Raw genomic sequence first — 23,312 nt, 5'->3', positions numbered from 1 at the left:
CACCCTGTAATAATACAAACCGCAAGAAAACCGCAAAAATGCAACCCTTACGACCTCTTTATTTGCATAAATCATAGCTCCTTATCGTTTTGCAAAGCTCCCACACACGCTCTACTTTTATATTTTGATCTACAGTGAAGTCCTATTCAGCCATTGCGTTTGGGAAGAAGAAAAGAAGACGAGTCTTTCCATCTAAAAAGACCTATGGCTAGGTTAGCATTATCGTTTTGCTATTTTTTATTAGTAATTTTTTTGATTCAATTTTTAGTTAATGTGACTAGTTTTAATTCGGTACTAGAAATCTTTTCAGCTACTATCCATTTCATTAGGCTAACCAAACAATTCAAATAGTTGGTTATGTATCGACGATACCGAGTTGATGTTATGCTATTCGATACAAAACATTAACGTTGAAGGTTTCCTATTAGGCCTTTCTATCAGTGGTAAAGTTAGCTGTGGTGCTTCAGTATGCTGTATACATTGCATAATATGAACCCAAGATAAATATGAAGTCTCAGCAAAAAATAATTATCTGCAACTAATAACTTCTAAGCATAAATTATTTTTTATTTGTAGAAAGTTGATGCGATCACACCACCGCCGAGTACATCTCTTCTCTCATCAGCACCATCTACATCTTATGCTCCAGTTTGCGCTGATCCAGATTCTGCCGCTGCTTCAGATTCTGCTGCTGCCACTTCAGTTTCTGCTGCCACTTCAGTTTCTGCTGCCGCTCCAGTTTCTGCGTCCAATTGCAAGCTGGAGACTTTCAAGAAGTATCCTGCTGGCTCGCCAATTTCTGCTGGTGCTGACACTACTTCTGGTGATACCGCTGCAAGCACTGTCAGGGCAAGCAGCTTTAGGGTAGTGAGCATTGAATTCTTATATAGCTTAGTTTCTCATATAATGTGTTTCGTCTGTTGTAGTACTAATGTAGGGTTAGTTGAGACTGATAGAGTATATGGTATGTCTAGTTTATTTGAAGTAGTTTGTAATGATTGTAAGACCATAGTTATGTCGCAGCACACATCCTCGAGTGTGGTAAATGGTAAGGCTTATGATATAAACGATAGGTTTGTTTGTTCTTGTAAGAGTAACGGGGTAGGTTATGAACATTCAAGTAGCTTTATTTCGGATTTAAATTTACTACTGCCTATTACGAGTGCTTCATACTTTGCTAAGTTAGGCATCTACTGCATGTTCTACAGTTTTAGAGGATCGTTTTAGAATCAATAGGAATATTGTAAAGGAAGAGTATCTGAAGCTTGATAGACGTAGTACTGATGTAGATACTGTAGATATAGCTGTAAGTTATGACGGTACATGGCAGAAGCGTGGAAATAGTTCACACAATGGTGTATTTGTTGCTATAGATGTTCTTACTGGATATGTTGTAGACTTTGAAGTGATGTCAAACTACTGCCAGGTATGTGAGAAAGGACCGAAGAAGGATGACAGTGATTACGACGAGTTCTGGAAGAAACACCAAGATGCTTGCGAGAAGAACCATGATGGCTCGAGCGGTGCTATGGAGAGAGAAGCAGCAAAGATTATTTGGCAGAGATCTACAACAGGGCCTTCACGTTATACTGTTTTTCTTTGTGATGGTGACAGTGCAGCGTATGATGCGGTGTGTAGTCTGAATGTGTATGGTAATGTCAGTGTCAAGGAGGAAGAGCACATAAATCATGTTGCTAAACATTTGACGACTCATTTGAAAAAACTCAAGTTTCATATAGTAAATCGGCGACGCCTATTTCCAGGAAAGGCAAGCTTACAGAAACCGTGATGACCTCTTTGCAGTCTTACTATCGCAAAGCCATCAGTCAGAATCCCGGTAACATTGATGGAATGAAAAGAGAAATGTTGGCCGCGCCATATCACATCATGTCTGAAGCCTTGCACCCGCAGCCTATTTATTGCCCTCGTGATAGCTGGTGTTGGTATAATAATCCCAGCAAGTCACTTTCAAAACCTGACTTACCAAATGCAATGTTGACTGTGATCCTGCCTGTGTACGAGAGATTGTCAGACGAGAGATCGTTGGAGCGGTGTGCGAAGGTCGGCACACAGAATGCGAATGAGTGTTTGAATGGGGAAATCTGGCGACGTTACCCGAAGTCCGAGTGGCATGGTAAGCGTGCAGTGACAGTGAGTGTGACGATGGCTGTGATGGTCTTCAATAGTGGTCAGACTGAAGTATTCAGGGTACTGAAGTATTTTGGTTTGCTTGTAGGTGAGAAGTCATTGCTGCATGTAAAAGCCAAAGATGAGCACAGATTGAAGAGAAAGATTGTCAGTAGCAGTCAGAGGAAGTCAAAAGTACGTCGCAGAGTTACTGAGCAGCAAAGACAGCGTCAAAAAGAAGGGGTAACCTATGCGGCCGGAAAGTTTGGTGTTTAATTCAACGGAATGGTGAAGTGCTAATTAGAGTATTATACATAGTAGTATTCAATAGTAGTAGACGGAAGTATTTTTAGAGTGCAAATGTATTTTGGTTTGTTTGTAGGTTAGAATAAATAGTTGCATGCGAGATGAGCAGAGGTTGAAGAGCCGGAGCATCAGTAAAGACAGAATCAGTCAACATCATGGTAAGGTTTACTTCCTCCTGTAGGTCATTGGCTTTTTTCTTTTGAAAGATTTGAGAAAAAGGCGTATTGTCTGTAGCAGTAAGTCAACAGCACGTCGCAGAACTACTGAGCAGCAGAGACAGCAGGATAAAGAGCAGAAGTTGAAGATAGCATTGGTAAGGTTTACTTTCTTTTGCAGTTGGTTGGGAACAATCTCTTGAAAAAGTTGAGATTAGTCCCATTTATCTGCCTAAGCAAGTCAACAATACGTCGCACGACTACTGAGCAACAGAGGCAGCGGCATAAAGTTTTTTTTCAAAGTCATTTTTCTTAAATGTGCTTTTTCTGTGACTCCATATGCTACCGGAGACTATAGAAAGAAGAGATTATGTGATATTGTCATGAGATTTTACTTGTATATTCAGAATTTTGTGTAGAATCAGGTGATAGTAACAGATTTTGGCTAAAATTGGCACCTTCTTTATTATTCCGTAAATTATAGGTCAGTCTTGTCATTTCGATCGACATAAATATTTTGGCTTACAATTTTTTTGCAAATTGTTATCAAAGTTCTGTTTTATGGCTGCTAGAAACACATTCTGAGCTTCAATTTGACACCAAGAACAAGCATTTTAGTGTAGCAGCTTATTCACTAAATTGTCAAATGTTAAGCTGTAAAAATATTTGTTTATATTAACCGATGGACATATCTCAAAAACTTCTGCATCAAACATAATGATTTTTGTGTGGTTAATAAGTACCTAGTTTCCAAACAGTGTGAAAGATTTTAGCTCTGTATATCGATTTTCAGAAGAAGAAAAAAAGTTTTCATCCTATGTTCTGTCCGATTCGATAAGTATCCGATTCCATAAGGCACACATATTTAGCCCTTATAAACAATATGCATTACTATCGATGTTATTTTTCGAGAAGTCTAGGAGTGTCTTTTTCTTATTCAATTCTGCATTATTCAATTTTTGATCTTTTAAGGAAAGCTGCTTTTGATATTTGATCTCAAAGCACTGTATTTTTTATATTTCTATAATCCATTTCTCTATTATTTCCATTTCCATATTATTTTCATTTCCATAACACTTCCATACTATTTTCATTTCCATAACACTTCTATATTATCTCTATATTATTTCTATAACAATTTCATATTATTTGCATAATAAAATTTCCATATCCATTTCCATGAAATTATGGAAATATTTGTTTATGGAAAAGTATTTATATAGATAAACACTCGAGCAATAAGCACAATAACCGCAATAAAAACTGAGTAACCATAACAATAATAATCCACTGCATAATACAGAGCTCGATGTTGGAGTCCAATTCTGTCTTCGCAGTGCCTTAGGCAAGCATTACGGGTTTCAGCTCGTTTCTTGTTTGTAAAGCGGTGCAACGCCCGAATTCGGCATTTCTCAGGATTGCTTGAACATTCATAGGCACAGCACCAACTGCCACTTGACTTTTTCTTAGTTTAAACATTAGCAATACATACATACATGTAGTAGAATGAATATCATTACATTACTTCGAATGAAACCAAATATGGGTGTGTTTACTATAGGTGTGTTTTCAGACTAATTAACCTGCTCACTAAAAGTCAGTTTTCAGACTAGTTAACCTGCTCGCTAAAGGTCAGTTTTCAGACTAGTTAACCTGCTAGCTATAGGTCAGTTTTCAGACTAGTTAATAGTACTAGTACCTTCCATTGCAATGAATTCTCCAACTGTGGACTATGTCATACCTATTGTACTCGTTGGTTCCGTTGAAAGGAAAGTTACAACTGTGGGTCATGTCATATCTATTGTATTTGTAGCTTCCATAGCAGTGAAAGCTACAGCTGTGGGTCGTGTCATAACCATTGTACGCGTAGCTTCGATTGCAATGAAAGCTACAACCGTAGATCATGTCATACCTATTCTACTTGTAGCTTCCCTTGCATTGAAAGTTACAACTGTGGGTCATGTCATACCTATTGTACTCGTAGTTTCCATTGCAATGAAAACTACAACTGTGGATTATGTCATACCTATTCTACTTGTAGCTTCCATTGCGATGAAAGCTACAACTGTGATGTGTGTTTGAATACCTGTGTGTGTGCGTGTGTGTATGCATGTGCGTCCACGTGTGTGTGTGTGTGCGCTTGTATGTGTATGCGTTTTGTTCGTGTGTTTGAACATGTATACATGCGTCTATGCAGGTCTGCGCATCTGTCCTCGTGCTATGTGTATGTGTCTTCGCAGTTGTTAGCATGCTTTTGGATATGTGTCTGTCCGTGTCTGCGTGACTGTCTTCGGAATTATCATCTTTTTTCTTCAAACTTTGCTCCAAATATTGCAGGTTTGCCAAGGTTAATTTTGTTGAATCACAACAAGATCTTCAAAGTCTGTCAAGAGGTTACTAAAATCTTCAAGGACGGCTTTTTAACTCAAAATTTGAAGGTACAGTTGGAACTATCAAGCTGTCAATATTTGGGACCTCTCTCAAGCTGCTATTGTGAACTCTCAATATAACATTGATTGGTAAACGAATCAAATCCGTTGCATTTACTTGTACATACATGTATCCGGTTACATAAGTGTGTTTGTATGTGCATGCATGTTGGTGGGAGTTTGGTGTGTGCAAGCGTGTTTGCGCATGACTGCTATGCGTGACCGTACGTGAGTCTGACTATGTGTGTGTGCAAGTGTGTGTTCGTTTAATCGCCCAAGTGTGTTTCTGTGTGTGTCTCTGCGTGTGAGTTTGTGTATTTCTGTGCACAGCCGTGTCTGTACATTTTTCTATGCTTGTGTATCTGAGTTTGGGTGTGTTTGCGCGCGTGTGTGTTTGTGTGTGTCGCTGTCCGTGTCTGTGTGTATGCCTTTGCACGTTTATGGCAGGTGTCTGTTCCGAGCAAGTATATGAATGTATTTGTCCGTCTCTGTGTCTGCGTGACTATTATTAGAGTTACCATCAAAGCTCTGGAAACATTTTTCCAAATGGTGCAATATCGCGAGATTTAATATGGGGAACTTTATTCAATCACGCCAAGCTGTTTTAATCTGTCAAAAGGTTACCGTGCACTTTAAAAACAAGTTTTATACGTGCAAGTAAAAGATACATTTAACACTATTTAATGTGTGTTTGAAGACAGACCTGTGTGTGTGCATGCGTGTATGCATGTGTGTCCACGTGTGTGTCCACGTGTGTGTGTGTGTGTGTGTGTGTGTGTGTGTGTGTGTGTGTGTGTGTGTGTGTGTGTGTGTGTGTGTGTGTGTGTGTGTGTGTGTGTGTGTGTGTGTGTGTGTGTGTGTGTGTGTGTGTGTGTGTGTGTGCGCGCCTGTATGTGTATGAGTTTTGTTTGTATGTGTGAACATGCATGTGTGTGTCTATGCAAGTCTGCGCATCTGTCCTCGTGCTATGCATATGTGTCTTCGCAGTTGTTAGCATTCTTTTGGATGTGTGTCTGTCCGTGTCTGCGTGACCGTCATCAGAATTATCATTATTTTTTTTAAAACTTTGCTCCAAATGTTGCAGGTACGCCAAGGTGAATTTTGTTCATTAACAACAAGAATTTCAAAGTGTGTCAAGAGGTTACTATAATCTTCAAGGACGGCTTCTCACTCGAAAGTTGAAGGTACAGTTGGAACTATCAAACTGTTCCTATTTTGGACCGTTATCAAGCTGTCACAGTGAACTCTCAAAAGAACATTTGGCGATTGATAAAAAAATCAAATCCGTTGAATTTAATGGTACATACATGTATCTGGTTACATAAACGCGTGTGTATGTGCATGCGTGTTGGTGAGAGTTTGGTGTGTGCAAGTGTGTTTGCGCAAGACTGCGTGTGTGTGACTGTATGTGTGTGCGGCTATGCGTGCGTGCAAGTGTGTCTGTTTGATCGCCTGAGTGTGTTTCTGTGTGGGTCTCTGCATGTGAGTTTGTGTATTTCTGTGCACAGCTGTGTCTGTACATCTTTGTATGTTTGTGTATCTGAGTTTGGGTGTGTTTGCACGTGTGTGTGTGCGTGCGTGCGTGCGTGCGTGTGTGTGTGTGTCGCTGTCTGTGTCTGTGTGTATGTCTTTGCGCGTTCATGTCTGTGTCTGTTCTGAGCAAGTATATGAATGTATTTGTCCGTCTCTGTGTCTGCGTGGCTATTATTAGAATTACCATCAATGTTCTGCAAACATCTTTTCAAATGGCGCAATATCGTGAGGTTTAATGTGGGGAACTTTATTCTATCACGCCAAGCTGTTTTAATCTGTCAAGAAGTTACAGTGCACTTTATAAACAAGTTTTATACCTGAAAGTAAAACATACATTTAAAACCATTTAATGTGTGTTTTGCATACATGTATGTGTGCGTGTGTGTGCATGTGTGTATACATGTGTGTATCCATGTGTTTCTATGCGTGTGTGTGTGCGCCTGGATGTGTATGCGTTTTGTTTGTATGTGTGAACATGTATGTGTGTGTCTATGCAAGTCTGCGCACCTGTCCTCGTGCTATGTGTATGTGTCTTCGCAGTTGTTAGCAGGTTTTTGAATGCGTGTCTGTCTGTGTCTGGGTGACTGTCATCGGAATTATCATTATTTTTTTTCAAATTTTGCTCCAAATGTTGCAGGTACGCCAAGGTGAATTTTGTTCAATAACAACAAGATTTTCAAGTTTGTCAAGATGTTACCATAATCTTCAAGGACGGCCTTTCAACTCGAAGGTTGAAGGTACAGTTGGAACTATCAAACTGTCACTATTTGGGACCGTTATCAAGCTGCTACGGTGAACTATCAATAGAACATTTGGCGATTGATAAACGAATCAAATCCGATGCATTTAGTGGTACATACATGTATCCTGTTACATAAGTGTGTTTGTTTGTGCATGCGTGTTGGTGGGAGTTTGGTGTGTGCAAGTGCGTTTGCGCAAGACTGCGTGTGTGTGACTGTATGTGTGTGCGGCTATGCGTGCGTGCAAGTGTGTCTGTTTGATCGCCTGAGTGTGTTTCTGTGTGGGTCTCTGCATGTGAGTTTGTGTATTTCTGTGCACAGCTGTGTCTGTACATCTTTGTATGTTTGTGTATCTGAGTTTGGGTGTGTTTGCTCGCGTGTGTGTGTGTCGCTGTCTGTGTCTGTGTGTATGTCTTTGCGCGTTCATGTCTGTGTCTGTTATGTATAGCAAGTATATGAATGTATTTGTTCGTCTCTGTGTCTGCGTGGCTATTATTAGAATTACCATCGAAGCTCTGCAAAAATTTTTCCAAATGCGGCAATATCGCAAGATTTAATGTGGGGAACTTTATTCAATCACGCGAAGCTTTTTTAATCTGTCAAAAGGTTACCGTGCACTTTAAAAACAAGTTTTATACCCGCAAGTAAAAGATACATTTAACACTATTTAATGTGTGTTTGAATACCTGTGTGTGTGCGTGTGTGTATGCATGTGCGTCCACGTGTGTGTGTGTGCGCTTGTATGTGTATGCGTTTTGTTCGTGTGTTTGAACATGTATACATGCGTCTATGCAGGTCTGCGCATCTGTCCTCGTGCTATGTGTATGTGTCTTCGCAGTTGTTAGCAGGTTTTTGAATGTGTGTCTGTCTGTGTCTGGGTGACTGTCATCGGAATTATCATTATTTTTTTTCAAAATTTGCTCCAAATGTTGCAGGTACGCCAAGGTGAATTTTGTTCAATAACAACAAGATTTTCAAGTTTGTCAAGATGTTACCATAATCTTCAAGGACGGCCTTTCAACTCGAAGGTTGAAGGTACAGTTGGAACTATCAAACTGTCACTATTTGGGACCGTTATCAAGCTGCTACGGTGAACTATCAATAGAACATTTGGCGATTGATAAACGAATCAAATCCGATGCATTTAGTGGTACATACATGTATCCTGTTACATAAGTGTGTTTGTTTGTGCATGCATGTTGGTGGGAGTTTGGTGTGTGCAAGCGTGTTTGCGCATGACTGTGTGTGCGTGACCGTATGTGAGTCTGACTATGTGTGTGTGCAAGTGTGTGTCTGTTTAATCGCCCAAGTGTGTTTCTGTGTGTGTCTCTGCGTGTGAGCTTGTGTATTTCTGTGCACAGCTGTGTCTGTACATCTTTGTATGTTTGTGTATCTGAGTTTGGGTGTGCACGCGTGTGTGTGTGTCGCTGTCCGTGTCTGTATGTATGCCTTTGCACGTTTATGTCTGTGTCTGTTCTGAGCAAGTATATAAATGTATTTGTCCGTCTCTGTGTCTGCGTGACTATTATTTGAGTTACCATCAAAGCTCTGCAAACATTTTTCCAAATGCGGCAATTTCGCGAGATTTAATGTGGGGAACTTTATTCAATCACGCGAAGCTGTTTTAATCTGTCAAGAGGTTACCGTGCACTTTAAAAACAAGTTTTATACCCGCAAGTAAAAGATACATTTAACACTATTTAATGTGTGTTTGAATACCTGTGTGTGTGTGTGTGTGTGTGTGTGTGTGTGTGTGTGTGTGTGTGTGTGTGTGTGTGTGTGTGTGTGTGTGTGTGTGTGTGTGTGTGTGTGTGTGTGTGTGTGTGTGTGTGTGTGTGTGTGTGTGTGTGTGTGTCGCTGTCTGTGTGTATGTCTTTGCGCGTTCATGTCTGTGTCTGTTCTGAGCAAGTATATGAATGTATTTGTCCGTCTCTGTGTCTGCGTGGCTATTATTAGAACTACCATCAATGTTCTGCAAACATCTTTTCAAATGGCGCAATATCACGAGGTTTAATGTGGGGAACTTTATTCAATCACGCGAAGCTATTTTAATCTGTCAAGAGGTTACCGTGCATTTTAAAAACAAGTTTTATACCCGCAAGTAAAAGATACATTTAACACTATTTAATGTGTGTTTGAATACCTGTGTGTGTGTGTGCGTGTGTGTATGCATGTGCGTCCATGTGTGTGTGTGTGTGCGCGCTTGTATGTGTATGCGTTTTGTTCGTGTGTTTGAACATGTATACATGCGTCTATGCAGGTCTGCGCATCTGTCCTCGTGATATGTGTATGTGTCTTCGCAGTTGTTAGCATGCTTTTGGATGTGTGTCTGTCCGTGTCTGCGTGACTGTCTTCGGAATTATCATCATTTTTCTTCAAACTTCGCTCCAAATATTGCAGGTTTGCCAAGGTTAATTTTGTTGAATCACAACAAGATCTTCAAAGTCTGTCAAGAGGTTACTAAAATTTTCAAGGACGGCTTTTTAACTCGAAATTTGAAGGTACAGTTGGAACTATCAAGCTGTCAATATTTGGGACCTCTCTCAAGCTGCTATTGTGAACTCTCAATAGAACATTGATTGGTAAACGAATCAAATCCGTTGCATTTACTGGTACATACATGTATCCGGTTACATAAGTGTGTTTGTATGTGCATGCATGTTGGTGGGAGTTTGGTGTGTGCAAGCGTGTTTGCGCATGACTGCTATGCGTGACCGTATGTGAGTCTGACTATGTGTGTGTGCAAGTGTGTGTCTGTTTAATCGCCCAAGTGTGTTTCTGTGCGTGTCTCTGCGTGTGAGCTTGTGTATTGTGTTTGTCAAGATGTTACCATAATTTTCAAGGACTGCTTTTCAACTCGAAGGTTGAAGGTACAGTTGGAACTATCAAGCTGTCAATATTTGGGACCTCTCTCAAGCTGCTATTGTGAACTCTCAATAGAACATTGATTGGTAAACGAATCAAATCCGTTGCATTTACTGGTATATACATGTATCCGGTTACATAAGTGTGTTTGTATGTGCATGCATGTTGGTGAGAGTTTGGTGTGTGCAAGCGTGTTTGCGCATGACTGCTATGCGTGACCGTATGTGAGTCTGAATATGTGTGTGTGCAAGTGTGTGTTCGTTTAATCGCCCAAGTGTGTTTCTGTGTGTGTCTCTGCGTGTGAGTTTGTGTATTTCTGTGCACAGCTGTGTCTGTACATTTTTCTATGCTTGTGTATCTGAGTTTGGGTGTGTTTGCGCGCGTGTGTGTGTGTGTGTCGCTGTCCGTGTCTGTGTGTATGCCTTTGCACGTTTATGGCAGGTGTCTGTTCTGAGCAAGTATATGAATGTATTTGTCTGTCTCTGTGTCTGCCGGACTATTATTAGAGTTACCATCAAAGCTCTGGAAACATTTTTCCAAATGGTGCAATATCACGAGATTTAATATGGGGAACTTTATTCAATCACGCCAAGCTGTTTTAATCTGTCAAGAGGTTACCGTGTACTTTAAAAACAAGTTTTATACCTGCAAGTAAAAGATACATTTAACACTATTTAATGTGTGTTTGAATACCTGTGTGTGTGCATGCGTGTATGCATGTGTGTCCACGTGTGTGTGTGTGTGCGCGCGCGCGTGCGTGCGTGCGTGTGTGTGTGTGTGTGTGTGTGTGCGCGCCTGTATGTGTATGACTTTTGTTTGTATGTGTAAACATGCATGTGTGTGTCTATGCAAGTCTGCGCATCTGTCCTCGTGCTATGCGTATGTGTCTTCGCAGTTGTTAGCATTCTTTTGGATGTGTGTCTGTCCGTGTCTGCGTGACTGTCATCAGAATTATCATTATTGTTTTTAAAACTTTGCTCCAAATCTCACGGCACCTCATGTTATCTCATGTCACCTCATGTTATCTCATGGCACCTCATGTTATCTCATGTCACCTCTTATATCAAAGTTTCTCACAGCCTGTTGTTATAATCTCAACTTACTAGTGACTTTTTCTACTGATTACAGCTAAACCTAAAGTAATATAAAATAATCTGCCACTTAAATTGGAAGAGTATTTTTTTTGTGTATGGCATGTTTCTTATATATACACATATTATGTTGTCTTGTCCTCTGTGCTAATGGACACTACGTTTTACTCGATTACTCTAACTCAGGTGGCGAAAAGCAAGTGGGACAAGCTTGAGCGGTACATTACATCCGTTGTTGTGCGGAAACAGACAATTGCCAACATGGAAGCTGAGATGGATCTTCACATTAACAAGCGAGAACAGCTCAGCAAGAAGATAGATGCGTACAGTAAAAGGCTGGACACTGCCATTAGGAGAAATGAGGTCGGACACATGTATAGTCATTACTCTTAGGCTCTTAAAATGGGCAAATTTCTTAGCTGACATATGGCATAAACATCTGCTGCGACTACACAGATCGAGACTACTGAATAACTAGTTATGTTTTACAAGTATCAACCTAGGTCAAGTAAAGATCAAAACATCTATTGGATGTTGTCATTACCCTTATTGGAACATGATTGTATTAATTATATATATATATATATATATATATTTATATATATATATATATATATATATATATATATATATATAGTAGATATGGGTAAACCATAGTTTATCATTGCACTAATGTTTGTACAGCTATTTACACTTGTGTTTTCTTAAAAAAAAGATCCATCAACTTATAATCTAAAATCGTCCAACTACAACTTGAACTCAGGCTGATGAATTGTATCAAACTGCAAGTAAAACTTAGGTCTTTAAAATATTTAATCTAACATATCCTGAAATTTTATGCAAGCAGTTCCAATTTACACCAGTGTTCATCACATATCTTTTACAGCAAGTAACAGCCTTTTTCATATATAAATACTTGTTGGTCATCGTTGTCACTAGTTCAAAGCAACTTTCAAAAAAAATCGGTTTACTGTGAAAATGAACAAATTGGTGTCATGATTATGTTAATCAGGGATCAACACTTTTAACCAATCACAAATACATCAGTTTCTTCTATTACTACATAGCCATCAGGGGTGTGTGGTGTCTTTGCAAATAATAATTTTGCCAGCGTAAATAGCCAATGCCTTATTCCTTGTGTTTCTCTAATGTTTTCTGTTCTGTTGAACAGAAAACTCTCTACAGACTCTTATTTGATAATTGCTGGCATAATCATTACATTGCATAGAGTAATCAGTAATGTCACGGTTACACTATATTGCGCTGAAGTTTTGTTGATGATATGTTCAACTCATCTTCATAGCTGCTAAAATCTGGTTTCCATATCGATTGCGAGACTCCGGCGGTAACTTGCGCAGCAAAACGCTTGCGACGTTAGGATCGGCAGCTTCTGTTCACATCTAAAGCTGCATTGCTAAACATAATCGCAGCTTCACGTAAAATGTTCGCTCGCCACGCCATTTTGATAATGGTGACCTTTACCTGTACAGTGCATTTCAGGAAGGTTTTGCTTGCGGCTATTTGCGAAATTTGAACAACGCTAAACTCTTGTGTTAACTGCCGGCAACTACCGGTGGTACTCGGCGGTACCCGGCGTGTAGGCTCACATTTCACCGCCATAGCCTGCGGTGCTGTTGCCGGTGCTTTGCGGCATATATGAGAACCACGCTTAAGGTAGTTGTTGTGTAACTCCTATTCATTTACAGACGACTGTCGCCATGAACCTAGAAGATCAGCTGGAGACGATGAGCACCAATATGACATACATTCAGAGTAACGTGTCTGAGTGCCAAAACAATATCATGCAGATGGAAGAGGAGGCGAAGGTTTGTTCATTTGCTTTTGCTATGCGTCTGCTTAGGCTTGTAGTGGCTACTGCTAGCATTTACTAACTTTGCATTGTTTCCTGTCTAAGCATTTACTAACCTCGCATTGCTTCCTGTCTAAGCATTTACTAACCTCGCATTGCTTCCTGTCTAAGCATTTACTAACCTCGCATTACTTCTTGTCTAAGCATTTACTAACCTCGCATTGCTTCCTGTCTAAGCATTTACTAACCTCGCATTGCTTCCTGTCTAAGCATTTACTAACCTCGCATTGCTTCCTGTCTAAGCATTTACTAACCTTGCATTGCTTCCTGTCTAAGCATTTACTAATCTCGCATTGCTTTCTGTCTAAGCATTTACTAACCTCGCATTGCTTCCTGTCTAAGCATTTACTAATCTCACATTGCTTCCTGTCTAAGCATTTAGTAATCTCGCATTGCTTCCTGTCTAAGCATTTACCTAATATATTTCATCAGTGTGTTGTATGTTTAGTAATTATTCATTGCTTTATTTATCCTTTTTAATGTTACAGCGGGCTTAGCTAACAATTCCCATTTATCGGCCCGTTCCCATAGATGGCTATACTCAAATTTACGTAAGCGCATGTAAATCAGTAAAGTTATCTTCTACAGTCATGCAGCAACATTTGATTTTGTCAATTCAGAATCTATAATCTTTCACCTTTATTTGACATCCACAATGAGCTCATCTCCTATCGACTGGAAACATTTTCTCAATAATTCACTAGAAGCAGTTCATGTTATGTTTAAAAGGCTACCCCTCTAACAACCTCTAAACCTCATCGTACGACTTGCATGCCCTTTCATATCTATCTTGTCTTTCATATAAAATATTATTATAAGCCAAGATAATCTTTTAACCTGTCGTTATTCACTAGAAGAAATGACACTTTTATTCCTATATCAATAATTTTATTATGGCTCAAATTCTTCTCATAGATTCAAGAAACAGTTAACATGTTATATATTCTTATAGAATGAACCCCTGCTGTTTTTTTCTTGAGTCCTTTTTCATTAGTTTTTATCAGTTTATATTACGACAAAACAAGTTACATTTACATATTGCGATAGCTCTTTGGTTTGAGCATCAAATTTGGTCATTGCTTTTGCAATCAGAACGCAACTCGAAGAACTGGTTGTTATATTGCTTGTAATGATGTCTCTGAACCATATTACAAAATGTGCTCATTACACATACTACCTTACTTGTTAGGATGAGACTAGTTTGACAAAAGCTTTGGATGTCTCCTCTGTTGATGAAAGCAAGTATCTGTTGGAGCACCTTCTCTCACTCGCTCTCACTCAGGGCTTTGCTTGTACTCAGAAAGAATCTCAATTCAAGGAGTTGACTGCTCGCTACGATAAAATGCAGATGGATTCCAGGTTACGGGATCAGCTTTTAGACCAGGTTTTGCAGGATTCCGGGATAACTATACAGTCGCAACAAGAATGTAAGCCGGCCAAATATTCTAAACACTCTACGTTTACTACCATAGTGTTAAGGATTATCAAAGAGAATGTGAAATGTCTTGCAGATGGTTGTAGTTATAAGCTGTGTTACCTTCTCTTGTGTTAAGGTCTACCTGTAGTTATAAGCTGTGTTACCTTCTCTTGTGTTAAGGTCTACCTGTAGTTATAAGCTGTGGTACCTTCTCTTGTGTTAAGATCTACCTGTAGTTATAAGCTGTGTTACCTTCTCTTGTGTTAAAATCTACCTGTAGTTATAAGCTGTGGTTCACCTTCTCTTGTGTTAAGATCTACCTGTAGTTATAAGCTGTGGTACCTTCTCTTGTGTTAAGATCTTCTCTTGTGTTAAGGTTAATGTGATTGTTTCTATTTGCATCAGTTTACTGGACATTTAATCTTTTTCGAAATTTTTTTAAAGCACTAGTGCAATAAAATGATTATTAAAATACATGACTACGGACATTGCATTAATTCATGTTTGTGAATGCAAGTAAAATTTTATAGGGTGAGCTCCAGCAAATCTATCTATGACAGCTACAAGTTCACATACACAGTAAATAGTATTTATAGTAAATAGCTACTATCAGTTTTAGTAGCTTTTAGCTCTCCGTATGACAGGCCTTAACTCACTCTGTATGACAGGCCTTAACTCACTCTGTATGACAGGCCTTAACTCACTCTGTATGACCGGCCTTAACTTACTCTGTATGACAGGCTTTAACTTACTCTGTATGACAGGCTTTAACTTACTCTGTATGACAGCCCTTAACTTGCTCCGTATGGCAGGCCTTAACTTACTCCGTATGACAGGCTTTAACTTACTCTGTATGACAGGCCTTAACTTACTCCGTATGAAAGGCCTTAACTTGCTCCGTATTACAAGCTTTAACTTACTCTGTATGACAGCCCTTAACTTACTCTGTATGACAGGCCTTAACTTACTCTGTATGACAGGCCTTAACTCACTCTGTATGACAGCCCTTAACTTGCTCCGTATGACAGGCTTTAACTTACTCAGTATGACAGCCCTTAACTTACCCTGTATGACAGGCCTTAACTTACTCTGTATGACAGGCCTTAACTTGCTCCGTATGACCGGCCTTGACCTACTTTTTCTGCCTGCAGAGATCTAGAACGGTATAGCTGTGGCACTAGTGGTGATAGTTCTGTGCAAACACTTCCTACTGAAATGGATAACAATTCCGTTTCTTCAATACCTCAGGTAATACTGACCTTTATTGATTTATTGAACAGGCATTTATTATTAATTTCAATAACTCTGCACGCATTGTTCAATCATTGTTAAGAGTCAGTAAGATGCGAATGGATATTTGAATAAATTACAAAGACAATTTGAATCAATGTCGTTGTTTATTTGGCAAAACACAGTTTTGTTAACCTAATAATTATATTACATGTTTTATATAGAATGCTTTTAATTTGTTGTTTTGTTAAGGCAGAAAAAAACTAGCTGGATTCTGTAAAGTCTGACCTTTTTTAACCAATCAATTTATTCTCTCTCAAAACCAACAGTAAAATTTACACAACAAAATTTCCTTAAAAACGCTAATAATAACAACTAATGATAATAAAAAATCTAACAAGAATGTCATGGCCTTCGCCTGGTAAAGGCTAATTCGCACTCGTCCATTTATTTGTCAATGTGACGTGTTATTTTGTGTGTCTAGCCACAACAGCCTCAACTCTTACACATTTTGACACATTTTTTAAATGTAAGTCAGTGGCTGTCATTTGTTGCTTTTCTTCTTAGCGCCGCAAAAAACGTAGCGTTCATGTATCTTTTGTAATTAACTTGAAACTTTCAGAGCTACAAACTATTTGATACATTTTACATGATTAACTTATGTTTTAGCTCTGTCACAACTGCTAGTTACATTTTTCTTCGTCAAATAGTATTTGAACATTGTGCTTTACCAACTTATGTAAACTTTGTTGAACGCAAATAATATTGAAAGTTAGCCTATCTATAAATTATTTATCTGTAATTTTTAAAAAAGAATTGAATTCTATGTTAGAGTATTAAATGAGGTGTCTCTAGACTATTGTTCACTTGGGGGCAAAATCTGAGTTTTTAAGAAGTATTAAAGACCACCAACTAAGGTGAAATCTACAGTTTGTTAACAGTAATGGTATACAACTTGTTAAGTGAGTTATTGCCATAATAAGTCTATGCCATAATAAGCTAAGGCGGGTAAGGTATATCATGTAACAATTAATTCGATAATGTTTTGCTAGACTAACACAAGGAAGAGCAGCTCGCTAGAAGCAGTAAGCGTAGTGTGAAAGTCTAGATTACTTTCATTGATCGCTTACTAGCATCATATTTTGACATATATAACAGCTGCTATATCATATATAACAGCCACTATAACATATATAACAGCTGCTATAACATATATAACAACTTCTATAACATATATAACAACTGCTATAACATATATAACAACTGCTATAACATATATGACAGCTGCTTTCAGTTAATTTCTTTTGCCGCCTTGATCAGTTGATCACCCTTGGTTGATGCAACCGTTTAAAGGTCAAGGCCAAGATTACCCATATAGATACTATTCTACCCAGTATCTATACTAGGTAGAATAGCACCCATATAGATACCGGTACAATTCTACCCATATACGTATAGATACCGGTACTATTCTACCCATATACGTATCTACACTGGTAACTATTCTACCCATATACGTATATACACTGGTGCTATTCTACCCATATGAATACTGGTCGAAAGCATTGCTAAAACCTTCATATGCTCATCAGGACTTGATATAATCAGCTGGTTTTTATCATTTCTAATTCTTGTAGAGTCTGACCATCTTCAAGAAGACCTGGCAGAGCTGTCAGGAGAGATTTCACTTAAACAAAGAATGATTGAAGAACTCGAAAGGAGCCAGCGACAACTGCAAACAATTCGTCAGCATTACGAGGATAAAATGCGCAACTTGCAGGACCAAATAATGGCTGTTGAACGAGAACGAAACCAGGTCCTAAGCAGCTTAGGTAACCTCCTGTTATAGCTAGTATATGTTAGATCAGCTGTTATAGCTAGTATATGTTAGATCAGCTGTTAATAGTTAATCAGCTAGCTCTTAACAAGTTATAAAGTTCAGTCCATACAGTGCTATGGCTTCGGTGTAATAATCTGTCATTTAGATAGTAATTGGTATGAGTTTGATAATCTTAACGTGTAGCTAGCTTTGCAACCAGCTAATTCGTAACCGGACAGCAGTTACCAGGATAGCAAATACAAATGAAATAAACTGTTATGTGAGTTCTGTTTTCAGGCAGCAAGAAGCAGCAGTTGGAGGAGCAGGTGCGCAAAGTTAAAATGGAGTTTGAGAAACGGCTGGATACCATGCAACAGGAGCTCAATAAGGTAAATGCTGCCAAAAAGGAGCACGCCAAAATGATGAAGAACCAAGTTGTCTACGACCGGCGCATCAGGGACCTTAGTACTGAACTGAATGAGATGAAGAAGATAAAGGTAGGCTTGCTGACCGATACAAAAGCTGTGTTAGTTAATCCTACAAAGAGAGAAATCACCGCTATATTTATACCTGTGTTAGTTAATCCTACACAAAGAGATATCACCAATATATTTATATGTGTTAGTTAATCCTACACACAGAGATATCACCACTATATTTATATCTGTGTTAGTTAATCCTACACACAGATATCACCACTATATTTATATGTGTTAGTTAATCTTACACAGAGAGATATCACCACTATATTTATATGTGCTAGGTAATCCTACACAGAGATATCACCACTATATTTATATGTGTTAGTTAATCCTACACAGAGATATCACCACTATATTTATATGTGTTAGTTAATCCTACACAGAGAGATATCACCACTATATTTATATGTGCTAGTTAATCCTACACAGAGATATCACCATTATATTTATATGTGTTAGTTAATCCTACACAGAGAGAAATCACCACTATATTTTTATGTGCTAGTTAATCCTACACAGAGATATCACCACTATATTTATATGTGTTAGTTAATCCTACACAGAGAGACATCACCACTATATTTATATATGTGCTAGTAAATCCTACACACAGAGATATCACCACTATATTTATATCTGTGTTAGTTAATCCTACACACAGATATCACTACTATATTTATATGTGTTAGTTAATCCTACACAGAGATATCACCACTATATTTATATGTGTTAGTTAATCCTACACAGAGAGATATCACCACTATATTTATATGTGCTAGTTAATCCTACACAGAGAGACATCACCACTATATTTATATGTGCTAGTTAATCCTACACAGAGATATCACCACTATATTTATATGTGTTAGTTAATCCTACACAGAGAGATATCACCACTATATTTTTATGTGCTAGTTAATCCTACACAGAGATATCACCACTATATTTATATGTGTTAGTTAATCCTACACAGAGAGACATCACCACTATATTTATATATGTGCTAGTAAATCCTACACACAGAGATATCACCACTATATTTATATCTGTGTTAGTTAATCCTACACACAGATATCACTACTATATTTATATGTGTTAGTTAATCCTACACAGAGATATCACCACTATATTTATATGTGTTAGTTAATCCTACACAGAGAGATATCACCACTATATTTATATGTGCTAGTCAATCCTACACAGAGAGACATCACCATTATATTTATATGTGCTAGTTAATCCTACACAGAGATATCACCACTATATTTATATGTGTTAGTTAATCCTACACAGAGAGATATCACCACTATGTTTATATGTGCTAGTTAATCCTACACAGAGATATCACCACTATATTTATATGTATTAGTTAATCCTACACAGAGAGATATCACCACTATATTTATATGTGCTAGTTAATCCTACACAGAGAGATATCACCACTATATTTATATGTGTTAGTCAATCCTACACAGAGATATCACCACTATATTTATATGTGCTAGTTAATCCTACACAGAGATATCACCACTATATTTATATGTGCTAGTTAATCCTACACAAAGAGATATCACCACTATATTTATTTATGTCTTACTTAATCCTACACAGAGAGACATCACTACTATATTTATATCTGTGTTAGTCAGGGAAAAGTTTGAATGGGAAATAATTGTTTGGCGTATGAGTTTTTTGGGATCTTCGTAATGTGTTGTGTTGACTATTGCACCACCACATGATCTTGGTTTTGGAGATCTCGACAACTATGGTGATGCTATTGCAGGTGCGACTGATGGCACAAATGAAGACGGAATCAGAGAAGAATAAGATTAGTGACCAACGAAAGAATAAGGAGCTGCTACAGCTGAAAAAAGAGAAGCGGCAACGAGACAATCAGGTGGGCATGTTGGAGTTGCAAAACAGACAGAAAGATGCCATACTCAAGGTTGGTCTTTAACAACACTCAAATGTTGGTCTCTAAGTTTTCAAAGAGTGCCTTCATTAATTACAGGACGAATATAACAGTCTACTGATGTTTTAATTAATTCTGTCGTAAAAAGTAGGTGGCTTGGGATAGCCATCGACATTTCATGTATCCTTGACATATAAATCATTTTTATTTTATCCTAGCCTTTGCATAAGTCAGCGTATTGTGTTGCCAGCGCAAGCACGAAGAGGTCAGTCAGTTGAGGAAAAGACAAAGAGACTCGTCCGCCTCTTCCAGGGTGATGGCCAAAAATAGGGCAAACCTCTCCCATGAAAATTCATCTGGCAAGACTTCATCATCTTCTGCTTCTAGGCACAAGTCAGCAGCTCTTCTCTTCTCTCCCAAGGTAACTGTTTGCATCGTCTTTTTTAACCTCTTTGTCCCAATCAATCTGCCAAATTTGCTTCAGAATGATTTTCATTTCTGGACAGTATTCTGGTAGCGAATGTTAGTTACTGAAGAACAACTTATAGCTGGGCCATAGCACTAACTGGGTCGTAACTTATAGCTGAGATAAAACTAGACAATGTTAAATGAGCAATTGCAGAGTAGATAACTGCTTGTTGCTCAGACGGCGATTTACTATTTGCCTTTTGTTGATACGTCTAGCACATGTTATCTCATGTTATCTCATGTCACCTCATGTTATCTCACGGCACCTCATGTTATCTCATGTCACCTCATGTTATCTCATGTCACCTCATGTTATCTCACGGCACCTCATGTTATCTCATGTCACCTCATGTTATCTCATGTCACCTCATGTTATCTCATGGCACCTCATGTTATCTCATGTCACCTCTTATATCAAAGTTTCTCACAGCCTGTTGTTATAATCTCAACTTACTAGTGACCTTTTCTACTGATTACAGCTAAACCTAAAGTAATATAAAATAATCTGCCACTTAAATTGGAAGAGTATTTTTTTTGTGTATGGCATGTTTCTTATATATACACATATTATGTCGTCTTGTCCTCTGTGCTAATGGACACTACGTTTTACTCGATTACTCTAACTCAGGTGGCGAAAAGCAAGTGGGACAAGCTTGAGCGGTACGTGACATCCGTTGTTGTGCGGAAACAGACAATTGCCAACATGGAAGCTGAGATGGATCTTCACATTAACAAGCGAGAACAGCTCAGCAAGAAGATAGATGCGTACAGTAAAAGGCTGGACACTGCCATTAGGAGAAATGAGGTCGGACACATGTATAGTCATTACTCTTAGGCTCTTAAAATGGGCAAATTTCTTAGCTGACATATGGCATAAACATCTGCTGCGACTACACAGATCGAGACTACTGAATAACTAGTTATGTTTTACAAGTATCAACCTAGGTCAAGTAAAGATCAAAACATCTATTGGATGTTGTCATTACCCTTATTGGAACATGATTGTATTAATTATATATATATATATATATATATAGTAGATATGGGTAAACCATAGTTTATCATTGCACTAATGTTTGTACAGATATTTACACTTGTGTTTTCTTTAAAAAAAGATCCATCAACTTATAATCTAAAATCGTCCAACTACAACTTGAACTCAGGCTGATGAATTGTATCAAACTGCAAGTAAAACTTAGGTCTTTAAAATATTTAATCTAACATATCCTGAAATTTTATGCAAGCAGTTCCAATTTACACCAGTGTTCATCACATATCTTTTACAGCAAGTAACAGCCTTTTTCATATATAAATACTTGTTGGTCATCGTTGTCACTAGTTCAAAGCAACTTTAAAAAAAAATCGGTTTACTGTGAAAATGAACAAATTGGTGTCATGATTATGTTAATCAGGGATCAACACTTTTAACCAATCACAAATACATCAGTTTCTTCTATTACTACACAGCCATCAGGGGTATGTGGTGTCTTTGCAAATAATAATTTTGCCAGCGTAAATAGCCAATGCCTTATTCCTTGTGTTTCTCTAATGTTTTCTGTTCTGTTGAACAGAAAACATTCTGAGAAACACATTTCTGTTCTGTTGAACAGAAAACTCTCTACAGACTCTTATTTGATAATTGCTGGCATAATCATTACATTGCATAGAGTAATCAGTAATGTCACGGTTACACTATATTGCGCTGAAATTTTGTTGATGATATGTTCAACTCATCTTCATAGCTGCTAAAGTCTGGTTTCCATATCGATTGCGAGACTCCGGCGGTAACTTGCGCAGCAAAACGCTTGCGACGTTAGGATCGGCAGCTTCTGTTCACATCTAAAGCTGCATTGTTAAACATAATCGCAGCTTCACATGAAATGTTCGCTCGCCACGCCATTTTGATAATGGTGACCTTTACCTGTACAGTGCATTTCAGGAAGGTTTTGCTTGCGGCTATTTGCGAAATTTGAACAGCGCTAAACTCTTGTGTTAACTGCCGGCAACTACCGGTGGTACTCGGCGGTACCCGGCGTGTAGGCTCACATTTCACCGCCATAGCCTGCGGTGCTGTTGCCGGTGCTTTGCGGCATATATGAGAACCACGCTTAAGGTAGTCGTTGTGTAACTCCTATTCATTTGCAGACGACTGTCGCCATGAACCTAGAAGATCAGCTGGAGACGATGAGCACCAATATGACATACATTCAGAGTAACGTGTCTGAGTGCCAAAACAATATCATGCAGATGGAAGAGGAGGCGAAGGTTTGTTCATTTGTATTTGCTATGCGTCTGCTTAGGCTTGTAGTGGCTACTGCTAGCATTTACTAACTTTGCATTGTTTCCTGTCTAAGCATTTACTAACCTCGCATTGCTTCCTGTCAAAGCATTTACTAACCTCGCATTGCTTCCTGTCTAAGCATTTACTAACCTCGCATTGCTTCCTGTCTAAGCATTTAGTAATCTCGCATTGCTTCCTGTCTAAGCATTTACTAACCTTGCATTGCTTCCTGTCTAAGCATTTAGTAATCTCGCATTGCTTCCTGTCTAAGCATTTACCTAATATATTTCATCAGTGTGTTGTATGTTTAGTAATTATTCATTGCTTTATTTATCCTTTTTAATGTTACAGCGGGCTTAGCTAACAATTCCCATTTATCGGCCCGTTCCCATAGATGGCTATACTCGAATTTACGTAAGCGCATGTAAATCAGTAAAGTTATCTTCTACAGTCATGCAGCAACATTTGATTTTGTTAATTCAGAATCTATAATCTTTCACCTTTATTTGACATCCACAATGAGTTCATCTTTTATCGACTGGAAACATTTTCTCAATAATTCACTAGAAGCAGTTCATGTTATGTTT

At 38.4% G+C, this 23,312-nt stretch overlaps 1 protein-coding gene and 2 long non-coding RNA genes across 3 annotated transcripts in view; 2 read left to right on the top strand and 1 right to left on the bottom strand.

Annotated features, from left to right (window-relative positions):
• Positions 1-23,312, bottom strand: part of LOC137410439 (sacsin-like) — a 276,408-nt gene that overhangs the window by 220,944 nt on the left and 32,152 nt on the right. The gene's annotated exons all lie outside the window — the stretch shown is intronic.
• LOC137410431 (uncharacterized) lies at positions 102-2,108 on the top strand. Its single transcript, XR_010981201.1, has 3 exons — positions 102-212; positions 577-864; positions 1,398-2,108. It is a non-coding gene; the product is annotated as an uncharacterized lncRNA (long non-coding RNA).
• LOC137410441 (uncharacterized) lies at positions 2,187-6,205 on the top strand. Its single transcript, XR_010981202.1, has 3 exons — positions 2,187-2,370; positions 2,510-2,591; positions 6,102-6,205. It is a non-coding gene; the product is annotated as an uncharacterized lncRNA (long non-coding RNA).

The sequence above is a fragment of the Watersipora subatra genome, unplaced genomic scaffold, assembly GCF_963576615.1.
Source record: "Watersipora subatra unplaced genomic scaffold, tzWatSuba1.1 SCAFFOLD_27, whole genome shotgun sequence".
NCBI lineage: Eukaryota > Metazoa > Bryozoa > Gymnolaemata > Cheilostomatida > Watersiporidae > Watersipora > Watersipora subatra.
The sequence above is the reverse complement of the archived record's forward strand: the minus strand, read 5'-3'. Positions and strand labels throughout refer to the sequence as shown.